This window comes from Mus caroli, unplaced genomic scaffold, assembly GCF_978045245.1.
Source record: "Mus caroli unplaced genomic scaffold, Mus_caroli_1 scaffold_2, whole genome shotgun sequence".
NCBI classification, from domain to species: domain Eukaryota; kingdom Metazoa; phylum Chordata; class Mammalia; order Rodentia; family Muridae; genus Mus; species Mus caroli.
Window position 1 is genome coordinate 116636989 of NW_028227257.1, and position 12468 is coordinate 116649456.

A 12468-nucleotide genomic window follows, 5' to 3' on the forward strand; every position below is an offset into this window, starting at 1 on the left:
CAGATATAATATATTCTTATATCTGTAATCCTGACACTGTTACATCCAAATGAAATCAACATGAGGTTGTCATCTTTAAGCAAATATGTTAAGTGTTGTCTTTTGTGCTTTGGATTTGAAAGAAAGGGGCCCAGGGGAGGCAGCATCATGCAAATGGAACAAATCCCATTTCTTCTGAGCTGTGCTGTCTCTCCCCTCCATGGCAGCTGGCTGTGTTATCTTTGTGTGTTTCTCTGAGTGCTGACAATCCTTTCAGTGATCTAAGTTAGGGCACATTAGAAAGTGGAAGCAGCTGTCTGTCGCTATACTGAGAGACGTGTTTGCTCTACTGCAAAGATGAAGGACCATGAATCCCTGACACACTCTCCCCCCTCCTCCCTCCCCCAACCCCCTCCCCCCTCGTACTTTCCAACATGATCAACATTCAGACGCACAGATTGTCTGCTTGGACAGTTTTTTGTTCTGACTGACAGCATCTGGCATAGACAAATTTAAAAATACATAGCATTCCATGCTTGGGCTCAGAGCATCCCTTCTTTATTAATCTTCTCATTTAAACCATTCATTTACATTTCAAGAAAGGTTACAGCTTGATATGGTTGAAATGTTGATTTTTTTTTTCTTTAAATGAATAATAACCTTCTAATGAAATGTCTTGAATGAGCACCAAACAGCTAGTGTTCATTAAAAATTACACCCGATTAACAGGGCCTTGAGAGCCTGAGAGGAAAGGGATTTCTTATTGTTTTAATCCACAGTGCAGCCCAGTGTTTACCTTTCTGGCACAAAGCGAGTAGAAATAATGCCTGTTTTGCAACACTTCTGATATCGAACATAACTATGATATCGCCCTTAAGCCCACAAAACCCTTGGCCTTGTTTAATCAGCTTTTTCTCCTCCCTCTTAGAACCCCCAGAGGTGTTTTTAAGCATTTTTTAAAAACATTATCAAAATATACCCTTCTCAAATCCTTTCTTTCCTTGTCCCACCCCTTCCCTCTAATACTATGTCTCTAACTCCTGAATTTTTTTTAGGGGGGAGGGTATGTTTTCATGCGGAGAATTGGAGACCACTTAGATGAAATCCTCTCCCTGGCCTCAGGAGAGCAGAGATGCATCTGTTTGTTTGCATTACTTAGTAATAAGACACACCACTGTAGAACTCTTTCTATGATCCCCAGACCCCTGCCCACATCACAGACCCCGTCCATTCACACTCCCTCAGCAGTCTCAGTACATGCCTCTCTAAAACACCTGTAAAATTAGCGTGAATATTGGGCACATTGGTCACCCTGCAGACAAGGAGGCCAGGAGTGGGGCAGCTTGGGTAAAAGAAACTCTTCCTTTTATCACACAGGTTGGGTTTTTCCTATCACTGCAGATTTCTGCTGTAGCCAGTCAAGGCTGAGTGTGACTATGGTAGCTGTAAGGGCTATTTGCAGGGAATGGTGATACAGAGTTACAGTCCAAGATAAACACATTTATTCAAGTACTGGGTTGTGCTTATGCAAAGCAAATGGGTAACAAGGAAACCATGAACTTCAGGAGAGCTTAATAAACAATTGTAAGTAGTTGGAGGGATTTTTTTTTTTAAAAAACCACATGTAAGAGGTTATTTTCTGTACGATGAATTTTTGACCAATTTCATAAAACAATAGGAGTTGAATAATGATGAAGAGAGATTCTAGTTATGCATCAAAGCATGTTTACATTAGTTTATATTGTAAAAAATGGCATGCTTTCTCCATGAAATGTGTGTATACACAGACAGACAGACAGACACACACACAAACATATTTCTTAATTTTTCTTAATTGTTATTATGAACTCTTTTATTCTTGAGAACTTACTTTACTTAAACTAAGTGTGTCATGAAAATCAGTATGTCTAGCTTTACCTAGCCTGCCATTTAGTAAAGTCCTTCCATGTCTATAAATTTAAAGTAGACAATATTTGGCCGTGTCTATCTCTCTCTTTTTTTCTCTCTTTGTTCTTATTCTTTTGATTGCTTCCCCCACCATATAACAGTGATAAGAAATGAAATCTGAGTAGATAAGGGCCAGTGTTTTGACTGCTAATAAATGTTTTACAACCCACATTTTAAATATAAATTACTTCTTCTTTTCCTTTTTTTTTTTTAATGAACACCTTTGAAAGGTTGTGCCAGTGTGTATCTGTAAGCAAACTGGGGATGTGTTAGAGTACACAATTCCCTGGAGGAGGAAGCCAGGTTTAGCAGGGATGCTTTTAATCTGGACTTGTAGAGGATTCAGGAGCATCCACAGATCTGCTCCAGTAATTACCATACCCCAAGTGGCACTGGGAGAGACATTTGCCTAAAAACTTGATGTCTTCATTACACTGTTTACATTTTAATTAGAAACATGAAAATTACTGATTCATACAGACAACTATAGTTTAAGTGGTTTCGTTCACCATCCAATAAATCATAAAAAAAATCCCTACAGTTGGCATAAATAGTTTACTAGGAATCATTCATGGGAATAATGTGTTGGCACTATAAGCTGCTTAAAATATGTTTTTATTTTACCAGAGGTAGAATTTGCATATAAATTAGAGAATGGCATTTTAAGTTGACAGTCATTTATGCAGAATACCACCCACATGCAAATACATGTATGGGTGCATGCCTATTCTTACTTTGAGTTTATAGGTTTTCCGGTATTGTGGCTACAGACAAGCACTCAACACAGCCTACGAGTTTAAAAACTGCATGGTGTCTTCATGGAAAGTCCTTTCCGAAGGCTGGTGGCTGCTCTAAATATGGATAGACACAAATACAACTTTTGTGTGCTGAGCAGTATGATCTTGCAAGAGGGACCGTGTTTATTTCTGGGTGTCTGGGAATGGAGTTGCTGGTCCACTTGCTCATCTGTGCCTCTCTGCTTGCTCCTCCTCTCACTTCTGCATAGCCTGTCACTACTGTTGTTCTAGAACCTGCTCTCTCTTAGGACTGTGCCTGGACTGAAGCAAGGTGGCTGTCAGAGCCCATCCCTGAGTCAACAGCACAGCTATTGCTTGACTTCTGTGACAGTAGCTCTCAGCCAGTTTTTCCATCCCCAGGGAACAGGTGACCTCTTCATCAGCAAGGAGGAATGGCCCTTCCATGTGGCATGTTTCAAATCCTGGATCTCTCCGCACAGTGTCTGAGTTCGAATCCTGCCCCCCCCCCCCAGAGCTGGAGTACTGAGGCACTCTAAGAGCCCACATGTAGGTTTTTCCTCATAACTGCAGACTCCTGCCCTTCCTTCTCTTCCCTCCCTACCCTAAACCCTTTACCATGCAAAAATGAATCCAGACTAACCTCAGACATTAAAAGCCATTTTCCTTTGCTCTATCTTTGTTAGAAAGTTATTGGTCATGGATGAAGAAGGCTCTGTGATTATTTTTTGTTTGTTTATTGCTGCTTGGCTGAGTAACAGCACCCAGTGAGCGAACACATACATTATTGCACTGGAAAATTCACATTTTCAGCCTGGTTTATTTTTCATCTTAGACCCATGAGCCATGAGTGAAAATGAATTTCCAAAGGATGAGATAGGAAGCCCGTCGGTAGGAGTCCACTGGAAATGCCAGAGTAATCACTGTTTAATCATCTGACTGTAAACAGGTAACTTGGGCTACCTGCATGGAGCGATTTCTTGGGATCGAAGGGCATAAGAACAATCCTCAGACACATCCACGGACAGGAAACATCATTTCACTTGGATATCTTCTGAGTTGTCTTTTCAAAGGTGGAGGCCTCTTCCAAAGCTTGAAGATGCTAAGGAGTGGCTTTCTGTTCATTTTTGTGTGTTTTAGATTTTAATGGAAAGTCACTGAGATCCTTTCCATGGTAACAGAAGGAATAGGGTCTGTCTAGATAAGCAGACTAGGGCGTCTGAAAGAGTTATTAGTGTTGAGTAGGCAGAGTTCCTAAGCAGGTCTACTAGGCGAACAGTAAGCCCATGGGCACCTGCACCTTGCTTTTGCTTGCATTGCTTCTTTGGGGGCGGTATAAGAGCTCGCAGGGCCCTTATTAGTTCTCTGTACCTCCTAGATGAGATTAGACACAATAGTGGACATCTGTACGAACAGAAACATGCTGCTCACTTGTACACACAGCAAGATTCTCAGAATTCTGTGCAGCCTGGGAAATCCTGTCTGCTTTATGCAGGGTGGCCCGGAACAGTTGTGTAGTGAGGGAGTGCTGGCTGCTGGCCAGACATTGACTAGGAAATCTTGGGTACCTGAGAGCTTATCAGTTCTTTTGCTTTGTAAAAGAAAAAAAAAACAGTGATGAAAATGTTGGTAAACTGCCATGAAGGTTTAAGCCTGCTGGAACAAGGAGCCGTGTAATCAGATTGGAAAATGGAGCTGGAAGATCTCTGCATGAAGAGGAGCCGTCTGTGGACCCCGTGAGCCTCTGTGTGAGTGCCCGAGCTGACCATTTTGTTAGCAAATCAGCTTGTTTGTTACTGCAGAAGGGTGGTAAGGACTGGAGCTTGTGATGGTATGTAACGGAGGGAGAGAGAGAACTCTTGCATGGCACAATCTAATCAGCTTGCAATTAGCTCAGGCCCTACAGTCGCCTTCCTAATTTCCCTCCCCACCCCCTTTGTGGTAATGCTGTGTACTTTAAACAATTAAGTGAGGGAAAGAATCCTTCAAGCAAATCAAAGCCGCCCTTTAATTTCATCACCCTGATGAAAAAGTATCAGGTGGTCCACTGGTCTTCATAAGGAGCTAGAAAATCTCTGGCTCACTGTAGCTTAGAGCTCTTCCCAGCTGACGTTTAGGGTAATCTTTCAGTGCTCTTGGCATGGTGGGTGAGAAAATGGTACATCATTTTGACTAGAATGGAAGTTAAAATCGATGTGAATCTGGATTGAAAAACCTTTTGGCTTGTAGATCGCGTATTTGTTTTCTGCTTTCAGTAACCAGAGGCAGGCTATGTACACGTGTGTGTTAAGGACTGCGGTCTGCGTCTGCTAAATATAAAATCATCTGCACTGCTGTTTACTCAAGCATCTCTGCACAGAACCTCCTGAAGCTCTGATGACATAGCCACTTGTCCACATAATGCTACCATGTCTCCCTTACCAATCAGGACTTGCTAAGGTTGAAAAGAACAAGGCTATCATTGCTGACCATGTGTGTTGCTAGTTAATCCCTTAAAATAAAATTCAGATCCTCCATGGGGGAGGAGAGAAGAACAGAGCACTGGATTTGCGATATCAGCTCAAGAGTTTTACATTTCCCTCCTTCAAGGACAGTAACTGTGACGCTGCTTAAGCAAGGCACCCATTTACTGAAACAAAACAAACCATCTTGAAAACAAAAACAAACAGACCCACAGTTTTCTGGCACTGCCTCTCTGTTCGTTCTCTTCCTAAAAGCGTTTGTCAATGTGCATGAACCCCTCTGACCAGTTAGATTTATTGCACGTTCCTCTGTCGGGAGGTAGAAACAGCCAGCCTTTTACCAGTGTTTAATGAGCTTGAAGAGCTGTTAGGACTGGCTTGCAGTGGCTCTTGGAGAGTGCACTGGAATGTTTCAGGCAGTTTACCTCTGAAATTTAGTCAATTCTTTTCTGAAAGTTGAATGTAGTCATGATAGAAGCCTAGTGATCATAATTTTATTTGATTACAAGGGTGTCATTGTCTGCAACATAGTAATTTATTTTTTCTTCTTAGAAAAAATATTGAACTCTCTTCAATTTGATTTTCGAAAAGAAGCAGAAACTTGGAACTTATAGCCAACGTCTTTGCATTCAGCATTTTCTCCTCTGGCAAACAATTACCAGGTTTAATTGTTCATGTGTTACTACTCGGGCTTGGACTGGATAACATGTATTAGTTAGTATGTGTTTGGTCAGTTGTCTTACAGTTTGCATTTGACAAACTCAGTTTTCACTTGATGGCGAATAGGAGTGGATAATGAGAAGTGCATTTCAAGTTAGATAAGCAGCTAAGTTTGCCTGGGGGTTTGCTTGAGATTCTGCACGGTGTCCTTTTCTTGTGCTTTGAATTTTTTTTTGTTGTTGTGTTCTTGTTGTTGTTGTTTGTTTTTTAATTAGAACGAAGATTAAAGAAATATATATCACCTGCACACGCCCTATGCTGTGAAACTTCACTTTATATCCTTCTAGGACAAATTCCATTAGATATGCAGTGACTGTGCTCTGGATTGTAAATCTTACCATTTAATGGTAATTCAGTGAGCAGTTATTGCTTCAGTGGCCTTTTTTTTTCCTTTCTCTTTTTGTCCCATCTCACATGTGAAATACAGTTACCCTTTCCAAGTGTCACATCTGTGGAATTCAGCTTTGTTACTTTGTGGCTGTTCCTGCTGCACTGGTCTCTAGTTTTAAAACGAGTCTGGCTCTGAAGTTACCATGCCGGGTTGATGAGTCGGAGGTTTTTGGTTTTATGTGTGGACAGGATCTGGGAGTGAGTGGGCATCATTAAATGGGAGTGCAGGGAAAGACAGACAGACAGACAGACACAGAGAAAGAGACAGTCAGAGATAGGAGAGAGAGAGAGAGAGAGAGAGAGAGAGAGAGAGAGAGAGAATAGAGTAGAGAGCCTGACTATCAACAAAACCAGGAACATTAGTCTCAGTCTAGCAGATTAATATCTTTTTCTAAATAAGCATTTTCTCTAACCTTATTCTCAATCTGATGACCAGTTTTCCATGACAGATTGAGTCCTGCATTTGAGTCCTTGGAAACAGCGATGGCCTCTGATTGGTACAGGTCTCTCTGCCTTGCTTACACTGTTAATATTCTTATCCTTTTTAGACAGTTAGAATTTTTTTATAGAAACAATATATACATTCATAAAGAAATTATAAAGGGACTCTTCTCCTGCAGATAATGAGTTCTCTTAAGGAACTGCAGGTTACACAGCCCACAAATGAGCTCTAAGTGGGGGGATTTAAAGTCCTGCTATAGCATTTAATTTCTTGAGGGAAGGAGTTCAGTTGAAGGTTAGCCTGTTATTGTGGTAACTACTAGCGGGTCTGTGCTTCTGCCAACAGAACTGCACAAAAGGCAGTCGTTTTTATTTAACATGTAGGGAGGTATTAATCATGGCAGTATTTTCCTCAAAAAATTTATCTTATCATATTCATTGTTTCACTAACCATGACAATAATAGGTGGTTAATTACCCAATAAGAACCATTTATGGATTCCATTTGTCCTACATGTGGACAAACGGTATTGATTTTGTACTTGGATGCAACACGAAATTGTATTAGACACAATTAGTAATCCAAAGCTCGTAAGATCTACATTTGTTACAGTAACTGGGCTTGCGTGGAACAGCAGCCCTGCCTTTAGTCCAGGTGACATCAGTGTTGTGGTGATTAAAAAAAAAAATTGGTCTTTCCCCCATATTGTGTTTGCAAGTTCATGTGTATAGATTTTAGTTTTAGTGAAGCAATAAAGTGTTCCATGAAGTGAAAAAAGATTGAAATGGATGTTTAGTTGTATCCAGAAAAGCCAGTGTATGCAGGTGAACACAGACCACAGACTTGGTGTGATATTGTAATTGAGGGTTTTTTTTTTTAAGCCTCCACTAGGAGTCTTTATTTTAACATTGACCAATTGACCAAGTCATTAATTTGAGTGAGTATGGGGCTCATGCAAGATAAAATCTTAGGCTGCATTTTGGTGAGCCCTCTGTCAAGTGACAAGTAGGAGCTCTAAGTCCTGAAGGTGTCCTAATTTAAGCACTGTGGTTTTTGTTTGTCTGACTTACTTATTTATTTAATTTTATTTATATTTTATGGCTCTGTTTAACAACCTTTCATTTAACTGACGACAGTGGCAGAGTCTTGCAAAAATCCAAACTCCAGCCCACAACATGCTTCTTCTTGCTGTGCCAGACACATTTCTGACTGCATTTGGCACGTGGGAAACCATAATTAGAGAGCATTCTCTTGTTGGTCAGCACATTAATTGCCCGTGATCTGCAGCTCTGTTCAAATTTGTGTCTCGTGGAGGAAGGTCATTTAGCCATGCCCAAACAAAAGGAGAAATAAACTGAAGTCTGACAGGTAGCTAGCCACTAGGTCTTCATAATTTCACAAGGATATATTGCATCCTCACTAGATTTGACATTGTGTTTTTAAGAATAGTAGGTCTCAGACAAGAAATTTCTCTTTTGCAGAGGAATGAGGGTGAGCATATTGTTCACTGCCACCCCGAGGAAAGGATCTTGTTGATTGATGTGAGGGTATTGAGTTTGCCTAGCACTATTGATACCTCTTGGAACACCAATGGCTTCTACTTTAGCACAGTAATTTTAATGTTTGTTTAGAGGGTCCAAAACTTCAGGGCAAGGACCTTTCCATTAGCCAGAGGATACAGTATCATTCTTACATAGTGAACCTTTGTATTATTATTTCTCTTCTGGGCCATAACATACAGTGTATGTGCGTAATTAGAAAACAGGGACAAACACTAGAAGTGTGTTATTTTTACCCTAAGCTACAAAGATGTGACCAGAAAAGAATTTACTGACTTGACCATTTAAGAACACTGCTATATTCATTGTTTCTTCTCTCTCTCTCTTTTTTTTTCTACTAGATATGAGAGGAATAGCAAACTTTCATTGTGGAAATGCATTTGCTTATTTTGCTTTGGAGAGGTTAGGCAGAGGCTAGTAGGCAGGTATTCTCTGGTAATTCAATCTGAGGTCTTGTACGTAGTCTGTGTGTGGGATCTCATAGCAGATTATGCCTTGGGTCTGTGAGCTGAGTGGGTGATGCATGGGATAGTTTGTAAGGTAGGACCACAGTTCAAAAGTGAGCAAGAAATATACATACTGTGGGCAATTGCAATACTTTTGTTTTTCCCCAGCAAAGTGAAAATCAGGTTTGCAGGATTCTCTGGTCTAGACTCTAGGTCCCTGGGGATTCCTTTGTGTTCTCATGAAATGAAGTCTTTTGTACTTTCTAGTTAAGTGCAGACAAACCACTTATTTACTGTATAATGTGAGCATAGATACATTAAAATGAAAGGCATTTCATGATAAAGTAGCTAGTTATAAAGTAGATTACATACAAATTTGGTACACAAGGCATTTGATGGACAAATACCACCTTTTGGGAAGGATATATTCCTATTCCCCATAAAGAGAAAGGTCTGGCTGCCTGAGGAATGTGTGGATATGCATTTGGCTTGCTCCTCTTCTTACTGACTTCCCTCTGTGGGTTGTTGATGAGAATGAATGAAGACGAGGCCTTTTTAGGCATCTGTGTCTTCAGCCAAGCTTTAGATTTTATAACATCATATGTGCTAGCAGATTTATGAAGATTATTCATAATCACACTACGTTAGACTCTTTAGGGTCTGAGTGGATTTTAAGAGCTTCACTCAATCCTCTTGCTTTAAAGAAACTTGTATACGTATACATATATGTATGTGTATATGTATATGACATACACACATAAGTAATGACATGGTCATATGTGCAGTCATTGCTTTCTAAACATGATAGTACCTGGACATTTGAATCTCTCCTTCCATTCCTCCCTTTTTACTCCCTCCTCTCTTCCTCCTTCCCTCTTTCCACCTTCATTTTCTCTTCCACCCTTCTTTTTTTTCTGACACAGGGTCTCTAGGCTGGCCTTGAATTATTTTTCATCCAAGGCAAAGATGACCTTGGACTCTGGATCATTCTGTCTCCACCTCTCAAGTGCTGAGATTACAGGCATGTGCCTCTGCATCTGGCTTTCTGTACTGCAGGGCAGTGCAGCATTCAGCTTGCACAATCTCCCATCCACTCTAGTATGCTAACACATGTCCCTGGCGTTATCTCTTGCAGCACCTCCATCAAGTCTCTCCACTGCCTCCTGTCCACTCAGCAGCCTCCTTCTAACCTCACTGTTAGCTGTTTGAATGAAAGAAATCGATAAGACTGTTAAAACTATCAAGAACTTTTTAAAACGGAGAAATAATATTTTAATTACTACTGACATGCCAGTTTGAAGCCCATATCCTACTTTATGACAGTTCAGTTTAGAAACTACATTGCTTCATTTCGGTAACTTTATTACCATTTGGCTCAGAGATTGCTATTTCGCCTTGGCCACAGATTTCATCAGTTGCCCGGTTCACCTTTGTCCACGTTATACTTGTGAAATGACCCCTTCCGTTAGTGCTTGTCAATAGTAAATTGCTATATTCTGTGCCTAGAAACACACTGGAGGACGACAACACTTTATTGAATGACTGAGTTTGTAGTTAATTTTTTTCCAAAATTAAAACTTAATTGGAATAGTTCTAATTGTTATTTAGTGTCCATGAATTAGGACATTGTTTAGGGTCAACTATTTCTGATAATGTTCTTATTCTTAAGAAGAATACAAGACTTTTAGACCATACTGTACATGTCTTTGCAGACCAAGTATGTTTTGTTTCTCTCTAATTTTCTATCCATTCTACTAAAATATAAACATGTGAGGTGGCCAAGGTTCAATAGTACCATGACATCAAATTAAATTTACCTTGGAGAATTTTCTGTGGATGAATCCTTTGTCCACAGAAAGCTCTGTTTTGTTTAAAGCAAGGAATATTCACTCTCTCATGTGATGACAGAATGAAAGAAATTTCAATTTCTTACTGAAAGCTAGCTTTGAGTAATATTTCCTTTCAAACAAATAAGCAAAGTGTGGTACTTAAAACATTCATCACTATTTTGGTTATTTCAAGATTAAATGTATTTGTGTTAAACATGTAAATTTGTTAACTGTTAAAGCATTATCTCTTCCATTATAACATTTATGGGAAAAGAACGTCGCTGCTCACTTCTTTACAGTGTTTAGCTCCTCTATCTCATTAACAAAGCTGTTGCCAAAAATAGAACCCCCGATAAGTTGCTTGAAAATGGAGGTAAAATAAATGCCAACTGCCTTCCAGACCCAGCTCTGGGGGACTGAACGCTGCCTGCAGAACATTCTTGTTTGTCCAGTGGTGTCAAGAAGCACCTAGGTTGAGCTGAATGAATTCACAACTTTTACTTTTCTATCACCTGAATTTCAAAGTCCTTACTTACACCATGGACTTTTGCTCCATTTTATTTTTGCTTTGTATACTCTGAAATAGCCAACCATGAGATTGTTTACCTATTCATAGGCAAAAAGAGAAGGGTGAAGGAGCCAGAGGGAGAGTCAGCGATAGAGACAAGAGAGACACTTAGAGACACTGAGGGAGAGAAAGTATGGAAGAATACTGGTTTTCATTAAATTCTAGTATCTCAAATTAACATCTGGTTGATTGAAATTTCATTATTAAATAGACATGAAAGAAAAAAGGTATTACTGTAAGCAATACTTTTACTAATGTTAGGCAACATGATAGCAAGGAAATAATAATTTCTCCACTTCCAGATACAGAAAATTATACCATTGCTGTGACTTTCAGGAATAGAAAAGATTCAGTGTTTGTGTAATCTTTGGGTATATTTGTTATATATTTTTGTTTCTTTTAAGTGAATTTAAAACTCACTAATATATTGTAAATGAAAATAAAATTTTGTTAGATTTTCTGCCAACGAGAGTTCACCTCTGTGATGCACAGTGAGTGATGTGGACATCGTGTCTCAGAGACTGATATTCGGTTCCTGTCTAATGCTCAGATCACAATGGTATCAAACCAAAAGGATAGGTATCAAAACACAAGTGGTAGGATTCTCTGCTGCAGGAAATAATGTGAATTTTGTATTCTAAACAGTGTACTTTTTACACACCTTACCAAAAAATAAATAAAATAAATATCAGTATTAAACACAGAATAAATATACATTTATTTAGGTGCAGTTAGAATCATTATATTTAGGAATGTTTTTACTATATGATACTAAAAATTCACTGTAACTAATAAAGTCATACTTAATAAACAGTATTTGAGCAAGTTGTTTGGGATTATTAATAGAATCATAGTTTAAATAAAATGATTAAGTCCCAGACTTCACATCCTTGTTTAAAAACATAGCTCTTTTTAAAAGGATCCATTCACAAATAATAATGGATTAAAATCACCAACATGGAAAACTATATGAGCCAAGAGCTTGAATTTACTGGTAGATCAGTTAAACATCAGCGCTCAAAAGTATAAAGTTTGTGTAGCGTTTAACAGGCCTTAGAAGAGCATTTAAAGTAACTTGTGTGTAATACGCAATACTAACAGAGCTTCCCAGAGCCCCAGTGGAAGCTAAAAATGTAATTCACATGCCTATGGCTGCTGGGATGATGAGATTATGGTGAGCATAGCTACAGTAAGACTTTATGCCACCATGTAAATTCTCCAGATGACGAGAAATGGAAATATGTGGAACGCTCTAGCAACTTAAAAACACACATACTTCTGAATGTGTTTAAATAGATCTTAAAGACGTCAGACTTCCGTTAGTGCTTGGCACAGGATTAAGCCCAAACCAGCTATGGGGAAACAACACCAC

At 39.3% G+C, this 12468-nt stretch overlaps 1 protein-coding gene across 5 annotated transcripts in view; it reads left to right on the top strand.

The window, feature by feature from the left end:
- The window catches only part of Fign (fidgetin, microtubule severing factor), a 132785-nt gene that overhangs the window by 17547 nt on the left and 102770 nt on the right, over positions 1 to 12468 (top strand). Inside the window, exon 1 of one of the 5 annotated variants that reach the window (XM_029474386.2) lies at positions 1289 to 4429. The exons of the other annotated variants lie outside the window; for them this stretch is intronic. The gene's annotated coding sequence lies outside the window, so the exon portion shown is untranslated. Of the gene's footprint in view, positions 1 to 1288; positions 4430 to 12468 lie in introns of those variants that run through there. 5 annotated transcript variants of the gene reach the window in all.